At 40.1% G+C, this 15,095-nt stretch overlaps 1 protein-coding gene across 4 annotated transcripts in view; it reads left to right on the plus strand.

The window, feature by feature from the left end:
* The window catches only part of PTPRT (protein tyrosine phosphatase receptor type T), a 1,308,680-nt gene that overhangs the window by 344,462 nt on the left and 949,123 nt on the right, over positions 1-15,095 (plus strand). The window lies entirely within an intron of this gene.

The raw sequence follows: 15,095 nt of genomic DNA on the forward strand, positions 1-15,095 counted from the left end.
CTAATGAACATCGCAAAGTAGTGTGTCCAGTTTTTGGGGTCTCTTATCTTTGACTCTCGCACTCAAGTGGTAGAGGAAAAAAAATCAGCCATTCAGCAAGCCTTTAAATACTAGGTATTTAAAGACAAAAAATGAAGAAGTCTCTGCCCTCAAGAAGTTGGCATTCTATAATAGAAATGATGTATCTACATATATATCTACATATGTATCATATACTTATATATTATAAATAAAAACGTTTTTACATACACACACACACACGCACACACACACACACATGAAATAAGCCAAGGATCATTTAGTAAGGACTCTTCTATACTAAAAGTGAATAGTCAAAAGTCTGGTCTTGAATCCCAGCTCTGCCATATACTTTGAAAAGTCACACTTTTATGAACCTCCAATTTCCTGAGAACTTTAAAAGTGTTATAACAATGGGGGGTATTAATAATAATAATGGGGTGACTCTGGACAAGTCATTTCACCTCTGTCTGCCTCAGTTTTCTCATCTGTAAAATGGGAATGATGATGGCAGCTAGCGCACAGGGTTGCTGTAAGGAAAGAATGCATTAATATAGGTAAAGCACTTTACAAACCTATATATTATATACAGTTTAGATATTATTATAATTACTTAGTAGTAGTAGTAGTAGTAGTAGTAAAGACTCAGTTCTCTTGGTTGTCTGAAGTGTGGCTTTTAAAGTTTCCTTCCCTTCCCTTTACAAACACTGGCTAAGTACCCCCTGTGGCTAAGAAGGCGCAGAGGGTGCTGCTAACTTACTATTTTCTAAGGGAAATTTTTATGGTGAATTCCAGGAAATCTAAATGAGGTTAATTTTTCCTTGTAAAAAAAACATCACACAATTCTTCCCTAGTTGGGCTTTGGTTCACGTGCATACCCATTTTAGGCCTTTCTGTATGCTAATTTGGAGATAGGCAGCATCCCCTGGAGCTCTATAAGGAGCTTATCCAACAGGCCTCACTGTGCTTGGCTTGTCATATTGTCTTTTCCATATGTAAAAAGAAATGATTCATGGGGAGGTTATTTTCTGCCCAGAAAAACTGTGTGAGCGCATGTGGAGAAATCGGAGAGTTGGTGCCAGGGTTTTGAGTTGGTGTGAGGTTATCAAATTCTCTTTTGCCCAGAGTTGTGAATAGTTTTAAAACCATATGTTCTCATTCTGCTTTTCCATCCCTGCTCCATTTCATTTGGGAATGGAGGCTGGTTATTAACTCTAACCACCTGAGAAGTGTAATATCCTTTGCAGCATACGGCTTCCAAAGGCTCCTGTGAAATGGGATTGATCCAGGGAATCAGGGGATAGGAGATAGAGCTGCCCCTCTCCTCCCCCAGCTCCTTTAAGTCTTGAATATCAAAAGTTTCCATAGCCAGGCAGAAAGCTCTATTCGCACCAAGAGGCTAAGCAGCAAAAACCTGCCTGGAAATGACCCAGTGCAGGAGGGTTTCTGCTGGTTGCCACATGCTATGAAGTGGTGGCTAATATTAATCTGTTGCTTGTGGCCTTTGTCAGGGATGCCATGTTGAATGTTTGATAGTCTTTGACAGCTTTTACTAGTATCCTTTTTACCTTCATTACAGGGATATAGATCCCTGTAGGGTCTGCTCCTGGGTAAAAATATTTCAGATAGTATGCATGCAATCTCTGCCACCATCATCACCTTGCCTGTTAACCCCGTTCCCGTATCCTAAAATTGTATCACGGCACCATGCTGCATGGTATCTATCGAAGGCATGACCATTAGGGGAAGAGATTAATTTCTGCTGGGTAAGCCATCTGGTATGAATGCCAACTCACTTCCCACTTTATGTGTCGAGAATGTGAATGTTAGGGGAAGAATTAATTTCTACTCTTCTGAACTATCTAGTGAGAACACCAACCCAACCATACTATATGCATCTAGAATGTGACCATTGGGGCACAATTAATTTCTGTCTAGTGAGACAAACACCACAACACTGATTGCTGTAGTATATTCATGTTACTGTTAGAGCAAAGGTTATTTTCTCCCTGGCTGAATCATCCAGTGGGAATACCAACACACTTAGTGCTTCATTGTGGTCATATAGTAGAATATGAACATTAGAGCAAGGTTAAGTTTCTCTCCAGCTAGGTAATCCAGTGTGATTGCTAATGCTTTTGGATAGTATTATATCTGTCTAGAATGTGTCCATTAGAACAAAGATTAGGGCCTACCTATCTAGGTGATCCAGTATGAACACCCTTGATACTTCACTGTGTATATTGGAATGGAACCATAAGGAAAAGAACTATTTTCCATCTGATTGGGCTATCCATTGTGAATTCCAAAATCCATGACTTTTTACCTCTACCCCTGCCTTCCCTTACAAAATCCTGAGCCTCCTTATCATATCATTGATTACTTCTAGCCAAACCTCATCTTTGGATCACTGCCACCATTCCTTACATCTATGCCTGCACAGTTACTGTTGAATGAAAGTGGAGAAAAATCACTCTAACCTCAATTGAGCCCTCACTGCTGCTAGGCAATACTACTATATCTTCCTTATTGACTCACTATCCCATTCTCTACAGAAGCAGCTCTTTTAAACCTTTTCATCCCTCCTCAAAGCTGCCATGGTTTTTTCTTCTCCTGTCTCAGCCAAGAGCTTTGCCTTATATTTTGCAGAAAAAAAATTGGGACCATTTGCTACAAAATCTCTCTTCTTTGTTCTTCTTTATCTCTTATCATTCAGATGCCTTCTGCTGTTTTCTTCTCCTTTACTCCTGTTTCACAGGATGAAATGCCCTTACTCCTTATCCAGGCCAACCCCTCTACCTGTTCAAGTGATTCTATTTCATCCTGCTTCCTCCAACAGATTATCCCCTTTGTCATCCCCACTCTTTCATTTATTTTCAATTTCTCCTTCTCTACTAGCTGATTTTCTCCTTTCTACAAACATGTTCATCTGTCCCCCATCCTGAAAAACAAACCTGACTTGATCCTTCCATTCCTGCTGACTATCATCCTATATCTCTCCTGCCCTTTGTGTCTAAACTCCTTGAGAAGGCTATCTACAATAGATGCCTCTACTTCCTTTCCTCTTCCTCTCTCCTTACAACCCCTTACAATAATTTCACCAAAACTGTTCTCTCTGGAGTTACTAATGATGTCTTAGTTGCCAAGTCCAGTGGTGTTTCTTCAGTTTTCATTCTCCTTCACCTCTCTCTAACTGTTGACACTGTGGATCACTATCTCTTCTTTTTAGGTTTTTGGGACACCACTCTTTCCTTGTTCTTTTCCTACCTCCCTGACAGCTTCTCCTCTGTCTCTCTTGTTGGATCCTCCTCCAGATCATACCTTTAACTGTAGATGTCTCTCAGGGGCTCTCTTCTCCTTCTATTCTATTTCACTTGGTGGTTTCAAATGGTGATTTAATTACCATCACTATGCTGATGATTCTCAGTTCTACATTTCCTGCCCTGGCCTCTCTGCTGACCTCTAATATCACCTTGCTGCCCTGCAGATATCTCAAACTAGATGTCCAATAGACATCAAACTCAATATGTCCAAAACACAACTTTGTTAACTTTCTTCCAAGATCCCTTTCCTCACTCCAACTTCTTTATTACTGTAGAGGGCGACACCATCCTCCTAGTCCCTCAGACTCACAACAAAGGAGTTGTCCTGTATTCCTCACTCTTCCTCTGCCCCTCAGAGAAGCTGTTGCTGCAAGGTCTGTTGCTTTTACCTTTGTAACATCTCTTGAATATGCCCCCTTCTCTTCTCTGACACTGTCTTTACCCTGGTGCAGGCCCTCATTCCCTCATTGACCTGCTGGTGAATCAGCCTTCATTATGTCTCGCTCCACTCCATTTCATCCAATCAGCCACTAAAATGCAGGTCAGATCATGTCATCCCCCCTACTTGTAAACTCCGGTGGCTTCCTCTTGCCTACAAGAATAAATACAGAATGATCTGCTTGGCATTGAAAGCCCTTCTTCACCTTCCTACTTTTCTGGTCTTCTTATACCTTACTCTTAAATTTGTACTCATCACTCCAGTGACACTATTCTCCTGGCTGCTCCACAAAGAAGACACTCCATATCTTGGCTCCAAACATTTTCTCTGGCTATCCCTCATGTTCTCCCTCCTTCACTATGGCTACTGACCTCTTTGTCTTCCTTTAAGTCCCAAGTAAAATCTAATATTCTCCAGGAAACTTTCTGTTAACCCCTCTTAATTCTAGTTCTTTCTCTTTTTAAATTATTTCCCATTTATTCTGTATATAATTTGCTCTGTATGTATTTGTTGGCATGCTGTCTGTCTCATTACATTGTAAGTTCTTTGAGGTCAGAGACTACCTTATGCTTCTTTTTATATCCCTAGAGCTTAGTACAGTGCCTGGTACACAATAAGTGCTTAATAAATATCAATTGATTGATTGGTTGTTTCATGACCATTAAGGGAAGGATTAGTTTCCTTTTGGGTGGACCATCCATTGTTAATGCCGTTATCCATTCTGTGATTGGGTTCCTAATATCATGCTGTCCCAGAAAAGGCTGGATCTTCTTCATGTTATCATTAGACAAACATCACCCACATAGTCAAGTAGAAAACAAGAACTGGAGAATACCTTGGATACCATTTAATGCAACCCCCTTATTTTACATATAGGGAAAGTGAGGCCTAGAGAGGTGAAGTGATGACTTTTCCAAGTCATTTCATTAAGGTTCAGAGAGTCTACTAGAACTAGGACTTGGGCCTCCTGGCTCTTGGTCTAGTGTACTTCCTACTAAATTATACAAATAAAGGGGATTTGTTAGTGTGTGAGAGTCAGTAATCATACAGAATAAAGAACCCTGCATTTTGGAGTCAAAGCATCTCAATTTGAATTCTATCAGTTACTAGCTGTGTGACCTTGGGAAAGTCACTTGCACTCTCTAGGCATGAATTTCCTATCTGTAAAAATAAGAGGGTTTTTCTTCCCCCTTGATGACTTCTAAGCTTTTTTTTGAGTTGTAAATCAATTATCTTGTGGTATCTGTGTGTCTAACCTGTTGTCAGGGATACAAAGGTACAGACATCTTCCCAGAATACCACTATTTCACTGAACTCCTTTTCAGTTCAATTCTATTCAGTTAGTAATGAAAACCTTATAGTATTATATTTTCATCCTTCATAGGTACATATATTCCTTCTAATAATCATCAGTGCTCATGTCTTAACCCTTCTAGTTTATGAACTCTTTAAACGTAGGGGCAAATCTCTCTCTCTCTCTCTCTCTCTCTCTCTCTCTCTCTTTCTCTCTCTCTCTCTCTCTCTCTCTCTTTCTCTCTCTCTCTCTCTCTCTCTCTCTCTCTCTCTCTCTCTCTCTCCCTCCCTCTCTCTCTCTCTCTCTCTGTCTCTGTCTCTGCCTTTGTCTCTCTGTTTTTGTCTCTCTTTCTCTCTCCCTTTAATGCTTGGCACTGTAAAGAACATATAGAACATTCTAAAAATACTACTTGAGTTGAATCTCAGATTGATAAAACGGACTCTTTAGTGTTCTGGTATAATTATTTTTGAGCTACTGTTGAAATAACTTTGCTATTTTAATCATTTCAAAGACTGTTAATATGATGTCCTTCTCCTCCCTCCTCCCACCCCAGATCATTAGTTGAGAATCTAACATCCTCCTTGATCCTGCAGAAGTCAGTGTGCAGATGTGTGTGTACATTCTTGCAAACAACACACACAGTGATCCTCATTGGACTTCTGGATCCTCCAAGCTGGTTCCCCAACTCTGGCATCATATTTTTCTTCCTGTTGGCAGGTAAAGAATAGGGACTGTGCAGACTGGATTCTGCATCCTGTTCTTGGCTTTATCTCAGCTAAGAAATCAGGCAGGAAAGGGAGCATGTGAAGCATGGGAAGGAAGCTACAGTACACTTGGCACCAAACTCCCTCTGAAAGCACATAACCCTCATCATAAGCAGAAGGAACACCCAAAGATGTCTGGCAGGTTTTCGGTCTTTCTTTCTCAGGTCCTGGCTGTACAGTTTGCAACCCCAGTCTGCTTTGGATAGATATCACTAGGATCATGCTTTTTTGTTTCTTTCCCCATCTCTCCTTTGTCACCGACCTATCCCTTATATCATCATCAATCCTGTTAAAATTCTTGCTAATGATGCCTCAGACCCAGCACCTTTGCAATACTTTGACCCACAGTGACTTTGAGGATCTACAGCACTCTCTCACATTATCTGTGATCCAGCACAGTTCCAACCTGTCATAGTAAAAATAGGAGGCACATGATATAGTAGAAAGAAGATTGGATTTGGAGTCGAGGGTCTGTGTTCAAATCTTGACTCCTTGTTCCTTGAGTGACCTTTGGAAAGCTGCTTTGCTTATGTTGGCCTCAGTTTCCTCATCTGTAAAAATAAGAGGTTTGGACTAGATGATCTCACAGCCCCTTCTTGATCTAAACCCTATGATTAAAATTGCTTTGCTGAGCCTTAGAAGGCAAAACTAGGAGGAATGGTCGCAAGCTACAAAGAGGCAGATTTGATAGTAATGGAGTTGAGAAGATCTTAGAGAGTACTTAGTGCAACCCCATACAGAAAGCTCCTATTACAACATCCCTGATAAGATTTTGTTCTGTCTCTAGTTGAAAACTTAGCCATATGTAGATCAATGCCTTCCCACTTCTGCCTTCGGACCCTACTTGCTTTTGATTGGTAAGTTTTCACCATAACAAGCCTGAGCCAGATCCACTGAGCCTTCATTCGAGGCCGCAGTACTCCCAGACCCCCACTCAACTCTAGGCCTAGGAACAACAATGAGATCAACCCCAGCATTCCTGGACAGGATTTGTCAGTCAGCTCCCCCTCTATGGTTTCTTTCACTAACCCTGACTTCCTACTCTGTATCACCTCTCCTTGCTACTATTCCCTTATATATGTGGTCTCCTTTTATTAGCACGGGAGCTCCTTGAGGACAGGACTGTTCATTTCCTTATTGGTATCCCTAATGATACAGGGAACACTGCATATTCAGCAGTTAATAAATGCCTCCCCTCCTTTCCCTCTCCTCTTCTTCCTCCCCTCCCTCCCTCCTTATAAAAGGTGAAGCAGCAAGGGCGAGTGACTGCCCATTACTGGATACATTCCGGCAGAGATTGGATGAACACTTGGGTATGTTGTAGAGGGAATTAATTCATGCTTTCCAGAAGCCCCCTTTTTTAGCCCCCCTCCTCCTTCTCACTTACCCCCGCCTCTCTTCCTTCCCTCTTTGCCAGTTTATATTATGCAAATACTGCTGGGAAACTTGATCATTAAAAAGGCATGATCTCATTAGCACAGTGTTTAATCTGGTCTCCCAAACCCGAGATTTCCTGCTTAGTCTGAAGCTAACCAGGGAATAGGAGGAAATGTCTGTAAATATTTTTGTTGTTTTGAAAACACAGGCTCACTCAAATCCAGTTTAATGATTACTCACTTTAATTAATCACCCTTGATCTTAAGAGTTACCCCGGCTGGTGCTCTGTAGTGATTAGTGCCCTTATCTGAGATATAACATCTAATGTGTGCTTGTTTTCCCCAGAAACAGATGTGAAACAGGAAGTCTGGAGGGAAAAAATAGGTTCTTTCGTAGAGTCGCACTCATGGAATGCTAAAGCTGGAAGCAACCTTATTTCATGGGTGATGAAACTGAGGCCCATCCAAAGAATAGGCCAGGGCTGCTCAGCTAATTAGTATTACAGTCAGTTCTTGAACCTGGTCTCCAGACGCCTGGTCCAGTTCTCTTTCGGTGGCATTAGACTTCTAAATTCTTCTAGTCTGAGCAAGGGTGGGATGGAGCCCAGAATTCTGGTGGTGCGTCTGGTTGATTATAACAGCAGTCTGTGGTTTCAGGACTCAATGGAGCAGTTAGATAGGGTAGGGGAAAAACTGAGAAAGAAGGAGAGAATAGAAGAAGAAAGGAAGAGGGAAAAGAGGTATTTGTATGGAGTGATATAGTTTTACTAGGAAATAGACACCTGAGGAGGCCATACTTAGTACCATAGACTTCTCTTTCTGTATAATTTAGCTGTTTTTTCTTCCATGGCTTTATGGTCCTTCTGTTCCATTCTGCCTTGTCTTCTCTTGTCTCTAAGCATTTATGTCCCATCTCCATTTCCTGTAATCCTTCCCTTTCTTCAAGGTTCAGTTTAGCTCCCCCCGAAGCTCTCCCTTGATACCTCTACCCTTCCACAAAGCCAGAGAACATCCTTCTATCCTTAGTATCTCAGGTAGCAAACTAATCTTTCCTATGAACATGCTCTCAAATTAGTTGCTACAGAAACTCTGGAATCAGATGTAGGTTGGAACTATCTTTTAGGACCCCAAACCTCCCACAGAGTCCCAAAAGATAGGTCCATTCTACATCTGATTCCAGAGATTCCGTAGCAGTTTTTAGGGGAAAAGGTATAGCTCATTTTAGGAGGGACCAGAAGGTTAGCTTTCGAAAGGATGAGATTGGTGTCCAGTCCTTCACTAGAACTTGTGGTGTGGTAAAAAGTACGCTGAACTTGGAACCAGAGGACCAGGATTCAAATCCTGATTGATGCTTTCTCTCTGGATGACCTCGATTGAACTTTAACCTTTCTTAGTCTGTGAAGGGTTTGGGCTAGATAACCTCGAAGGTTATCCTTCCAATTTTAAATCAATGGTGTGTGAACTTAGAAAAGGACAGATGATCAGAGCCTGGGTGATGAAGGACCTGAAAGAGTGGTTATGGAGAGAATGGGAGAGATGATGTTGAATGCCTTTTTTTAGCTCTATGAGTCTGGAAGGAAGAGACATCAGCTGTACTATGTAGAGCTGCCGTTTTCCTTTCAAACCTAAACTTTTATTATAAAAAATTTCTCTTTGATTCCATGGCACATAGTAGGTTCTTGGCAGATGTTAGTGATATTGAGTTGAAGTGACTCCCTCAGTGCCTACCATTGAGTGTCTTCTCCATTAGCTGACTCCCCAGCTCTGAAAATGATTCTCAGACAAAGAATCAAGGTGTGCTTCTTTTCTCACTAATGCTTGAAGTCTCCAAGGTCTGGGGAGGACCATTTAGATGTGCATATTATTATTTTCTTCTTTATTATTTTAGTCCAGTGTTTGGCATTTGGCTGCTTTTCTAGGCATCGTGCCCAGATGGTTTAATTTTTTGTTTATTCCCCTATATGGGCTCTCAAATTCTTTCCTTGAGATCTCAGGGCATTTTATCAATGATTATTATTGTTTCATGTCTGGTACTACTGTCTCAAAAAAAATAAAACACTTACCTGTGGGGAAATACCATTGCGGACATTTGGCTTGCAGTTTTTTCTGTTAAAGGGAGATAAATCCATGCCATTTGTTAAAGTCTTTGACTTTACCAAGGTTCGGTTAATGAGAGCAGCATCCAGAAGACAGCAATGGATCACCTTTGTTGTTGTTTAAATCTCTCCACCTCCTACCTTGAACCTCGTAGAATTTCAGAGCTGGAAAGAACCTTAGAAGTCACTTAGTTCTGTCCTGAAATTGTTCCTCATCTGCAGAGTCCCAGAGAGCGGAAGAAACTTGTCGCACAAGTAGGAAGTAGTAGAGTTGGGATTTGAAGCCCTGATTGTGCAGTGAGTCCTTTCCACTAATTAAAGGATTTGTTCTGTAAAATTTTGATTCAGTCAAAAAGCCACACTTAAGGATTTAGAAGACCACATGTGGCCTCAAGTCCACAGGTTCCCCACCCGTGCTCTAGACCTGCACTGCCTACTTCAACAGTAATCTGCATTGAACACAGATAGGTCTTTTGAGCTGAAGGGAAGGAAAAATCATTTGTTGGGTATATTATATTAGGGATCTCTTTTGCGTATAAGTTGGTCAAGATAGCTTCTGAGATGCCTTCCAGCTCTCACATGTTCTGATTTTATGAGAACTCATGTTTGGGAGCTTTGAGCCTCTTAAGAATGTTCATTTTGGTTTTAGACTTACTAACCTTCAATAAAAAAATCAAATATAGAAACAGAATTAGAAATTAAATCCTATAGGAACTCATAAACTCCAAGCTATTTAAAGTTTGCTTTTTTTTTTTAAAGAGCACAAGTATATAATCTGTAACCACCTAATGACAATTGCATCTTATTCACTCCTACGTCCCTTTACGATCTTTAGCTTCTGTATATTTGGAAGATTCTGTTGCCCTTATTATGTTTTTATATCATTGTAGTCTGAGCTTTTTTGCTTTCACTCTGGATTATTTTGTGTAAATCTGTGCATTTTTCTTGTTATTCTTCATATTTGTCATTTCACACTCTGCAATAATCTACATTATGTGGATACCCCATGATTCCTTTGGCCATTAACCAATCTTTAGACAGATTGATTGTTTTTCGTTTTTTTGTTATTATGAATAAAGCCCACAAATGTTTCTGTATAGATTGCTTTTTTCATTCCTTTTAGTAACATCCTCTGGTTACCATTCTAGAAATGGGAGTTATAGGATGAAAGGGTGCAATGGAGGGAGCATCAGATTTAGAGTCAGAGGTCCTGGGTTCAAATTCTTGCGCAGCTATTTACCTCTCGTATGTGTTACCTTGGGCAGGTAATATCATCACCTTGCTAGGCTTCTGTTTTCTCCTCTGTGCAATGAAGACTTTGGGCTGCAGAGTCCCTTCTATTTCTGATCTCATAATTTTGTGTTCATAAGATCACAGACTCTTAGGTGTGGAATGGACTTAAGAAGTTAATCGAGGCTAATGTGAATCTGAAAAATTCATTCTTTGGTCTACCTGACATGCGGCCATTCAAGCTTTCTCTTTGAAGAGCTAAATCTTTTCAGAGGAGTCAGGGTTGCTGAGCGATAGAGGAAAGGTAGAGAGTGAGTCTAATAGCTGGAATCAAGCTTAAAAATTTTATAGTATTTGCTGTGTCTGTATTTGAACTCCAGGAACCTGCAGGTGTTGAATTATCAACAGTAAGGTTTCTCTAAATTTGTAGAAGTGTGTGTGATCCTAAATAGGCACTGGTTACTTACTGTGTACTCAACATGGATCTTGAGAAAGGCGCGATGGAAGTGTGAGGCAAAGCCTCTGCCCTCTAAGACCTTTCCATCTCTTTGGGTAGATGACATCGTCTTTCACAGAACAACATACGTAGCGTGGTAACTTTGTACATTTAGAATTAGAAGGGACCTCGGGTCCCACGTTATCCAAATCGCTATCTGACAGAGGAGAAAGATGAGACTTGGAGGTTATTCTTATTCCAAAACTGGAGCTCTTTTCACTGCTCCACGAAGTGCTTTCCTCACAACAACCTTGTGAAATAAGTGTTCTCATTTTTATTGTTGTTTTTGTTATGCCATTTTACAGATGACAAAACAGAGGCTCAACCTCAGGGCTTACTCTAAGACCAATGCTTTTCCCACCAAACTTTCCTGTCTGTCCTTCAGTGGTTGTTACTAGGTTCCATCAGTAAGGTTATTAATAGATACAATCCTGGCCTTCAAAAACCTTACTGTCTAACGATGTTACTAATTCTGTAACATGCTCCCCTCTATCTTTGGTCAGTTACAACTGGAGTTAGCAACATCTAAGTAAATGATGAGCCTGCTAGGGGCTCATTACTTGTCAAAAGGGAAAACTCAAAAGAGGAGGAGAATTTGTCTGGAAGATGGTGTGGTTATTAAATTGCAAATGTTTCTAATGTACAGTGGGCTTGTTGTCAAGTTGCTGATTGAATTTCCAGGAGGCTAAATGAATGAATGCAAGTCTTAGATGTGAATACTTATCACCTAAGAGCCACTGAAGGAGACAGTCATTGAGGTGGTGAGACTGGTAGAAAAATTTAGTAACCCTGGCAACGTCCCTTGGATTATACTTTGATGTGCCTGTCAAAGGGACTTCTCTAAGTGCCATAAGAATGTGGCCCATTTGTATATGTCTTCTACTGCTGAACCTTTTATCTCTTCCAGAGATTGCATGTTCAATTCTGAGTGTGAGTAGAAATCGATTGATTGGTCCTCTCTCATCCTACCCAAATATCGAGGGGTTTGATGGTTTAATGGGGCTGAATTTTTTCTCTCTAATCACAATGACCCAGTATCACCACTGTCATTCTTGAAACCTCATGCACACAAAAGCCCCAGGGAGAAATCTGTCATTCTTTCAAGATCGACTTAGTGTTAGCATTCAGACTAAACAGCTTTAGCTGTCTTTCTTTTTATTGTGTGTCCTTAAATATCCTGAACTCCCTAGTTAATGTACATTGTGTAGGCCTCTGTTCAGAGCTGCCAGCTGACAATTAAAGGAATATTTACCAAAGCTTAACCACTTTATAATGGTTACCCATTACAGACTGTAGTTATGATAAGATAAAAAGTCAACAAATATCTTACATGAACAATTGCCACTTGGTATTTATGGAAACCAGTGGTGCTAGTGCGTTGAAATTTAATAGGATATTACTGAATCATAGTCTTTACTGTATGTAATTAGAAGTTAATTTACTAATAGAAATTGTGTATGTCAATATTCGTCAGTTAGTGTTAAGTATTTCCTTGGCTTCCATATTTATAGAATCAGAGGATCTCATAGTTGGAAAGAACTTCAGAGGACCTCTAGTCTGACCTGTAACTGAAAAAGAAACTCCAGAAAAATGTTCATCCAGCCTCTCCCTGGAAGACCTCCGGTGATGGGGTGATTACCTTAGGAGGCAGCCCGTTTCTGCTTGTCTTTAAGTGCCTTCAAAGCCTAGCCCCTTCCTTCATTTCTTATTTCTTTATTCCTTTGCTGCTCCACATACTCTGTTCCTTGTTGCTCCTCTCATATGACACTATCTTCCAACTGGACATTTTCACTGGCTGTTCCCCCTCATTCCTAGAGCTCTCTTCTTGCTCATCTCTGTCTTCTAGTTTCCCTGACTTCCTTCAGATCTCAGCTAAATGCCCATCTCCTGCAGGAAGCCTTTCTAGCTACCTATCAGTGCCTGACCTCTGAGATTTTCTCTAGTTTATTTTGTATATATCTTGTTTCTATATAGTTGTTTGGATGGATCTCTTTATTAGAACTCCTTGAAAGCAGGGGCTGAGTTTTGTGTTCTCTCTCCCTCCCTCTCCCTCCCTCCCTCCCTCCCTCCCTCCCTCCCTTCCTTCCTTCCTTCCTTCCTTCCTTCCTTCCTTCCTTCCTTCCTTCCTTCCTTCCTTCCTTCCTTCCTTTCTTCCTTCCTACCTCCAATCCTCCCCCCTCTTTCTTGACTTGTATTTTTGACTTTCTTTGCATCCCCAATATTTAGCACAATACCTGGCACATGATAGACAGTGGATAAATGCTTGTTAACTTGACTGGAGGACATGCTAATTGTGAGGTTTATCCTTACATGGAGTAGTTATTTTCTCTCTGCAGCTTTTGCCTATTTCTGCCCTCTGAGATCAAGCTGAACAACCTAACTCTTCTTTTATATGACAATCCTTCAGATAGTTGAGTCCTATTGTGGTGTTCCCCCTCTCCCAAGTCTCCAGGCAAAACATTCCTAGTTGATTAAGACATTCTTATTTTATGACATGGTGTTGAGTTTATCATCCTGGTTACCTTTCTTTGGACAAGATCTAGCTCATTAATGTGCTTCCTAAAGTGTGCTACCACAGTATGGTTTGAAAATTGTAAATATTGTTCAGCCAATCTAGGTTACCTGGAACTAAACACAATCCAATACCTACCTAATGATCTGACATGGTATATTCTCCTTAGGATCTCATTTTTGTTACTCTAAACAATCAGAGTGGTAAAGGAATCACATTTACCCAGTTCCAATACTCACTATATTTCTAATTCTGAAATGTAAGTTTTAGTGGATAAGAAAATGGGTGAAGGGACAGCTTTGCTTTTTCCAGGTGCTAAATTTTTTAGTTGTTTTTCACTTGTGTCCACTTCTTTCTGTCCCCCTTTAGGGTTTTGTTGGCAGAAAAACTGAAGAAGTTTTGCCATTTCCTTCTCCAGCTCATTTTCAGATGAGAACACTGAAGCAAACAGGGTTAAGTGATTTGTCCAAGGTCACACAGTTACTAGGTGTCTGAGGCCAGCTTTGAACTCAAGTTCTTCCTGAGTCCAGGCCAGGTGCTCTATCCACTGTCCTACCTAGCTGCCCAGAGTGTTATTAGAGTTCCTTAAAGGAGGAACACAGGGAGAATTTTAAGTGACCTGAGCAAATTCTATTAGAGTTCTTAGGATCATAGTCAATCAAAAAAATTATTAAACTCTTACTGTATTCCAAGCTCATTTCTTTTTAAAATTAAAAAAATTATTTTGTTAAATATTTCTCAATTATATATCAAAGAATGTTACACAATAAAATAAAAAAATTCAAAGTTCCAAATTCTTTCCCTCTCTTCTGCTCCTTTATCCTCACCGAGAAGGCAAACACTTTGATTTTGATTATATATATGAGATCCCTCCAAATGTTTTTCTATACTTGCCATATTGCAAAAGAAAACCCAAACAAAATAAAACAATAAAAATAAGTAAAAAAAGAGTATGCTTCACTTTGCGTTCAGAGTTCATCAATTCTCTCTGTGCAGGTGGACGGCATTTTTCATTATGAGTCCTTTGGAATTGTCTTGGATCACTGTTTTGATCAGTCTTTCACAGTTGATCATCTGTACAACATTGCTGCTACTGTGTGCAATGTTCTTGTTCTGCTTACTTCATTTTGCATTAGTTCATATAAGTCTTGGCCTTTCTGAAGTCATTCTTCTCATCATTTTTTATAGCACAATAGTATTTCATCACAATTACACACCACAACTTGCTCAGCAATTCCCCAATTAATGGACATCCTTTCAACTTTCAGTTCTTTATCATAACTTTACATATCACCATAAAAAGAGCTGATATAAATATTTTTATGCAAATAGGTCCTTTTCGTTTTTCTTTGATCTCTTTGAGATACAGACCTAATACTGGTATTGATGGTTCAAAGGATATTATAGTCCCTTTAGCTCTTTGGGCACAGTTCCAAATTGTTCTCCAGAAAGATTCAACTAGTTAACAATTCTACCAATAGTGCATTAGCATCTCTATTTTGCCACATCTCCTTTTGCATTTTTCATTTTGCTTTTCTGTTACGTTA

This window comes from Notamacropus eugenii, chromosome 1 (assembly GCF_028372415.1).
Source record: "Notamacropus eugenii isolate mMacEug1 chromosome 1, mMacEug1.pri_v2, whole genome shotgun sequence".
In the NCBI taxonomy this organism is placed as follows: Eukaryota; Metazoa; Chordata; class Mammalia; order Diprotodontia; family Macropodidae; genus Notamacropus; species Notamacropus eugenii.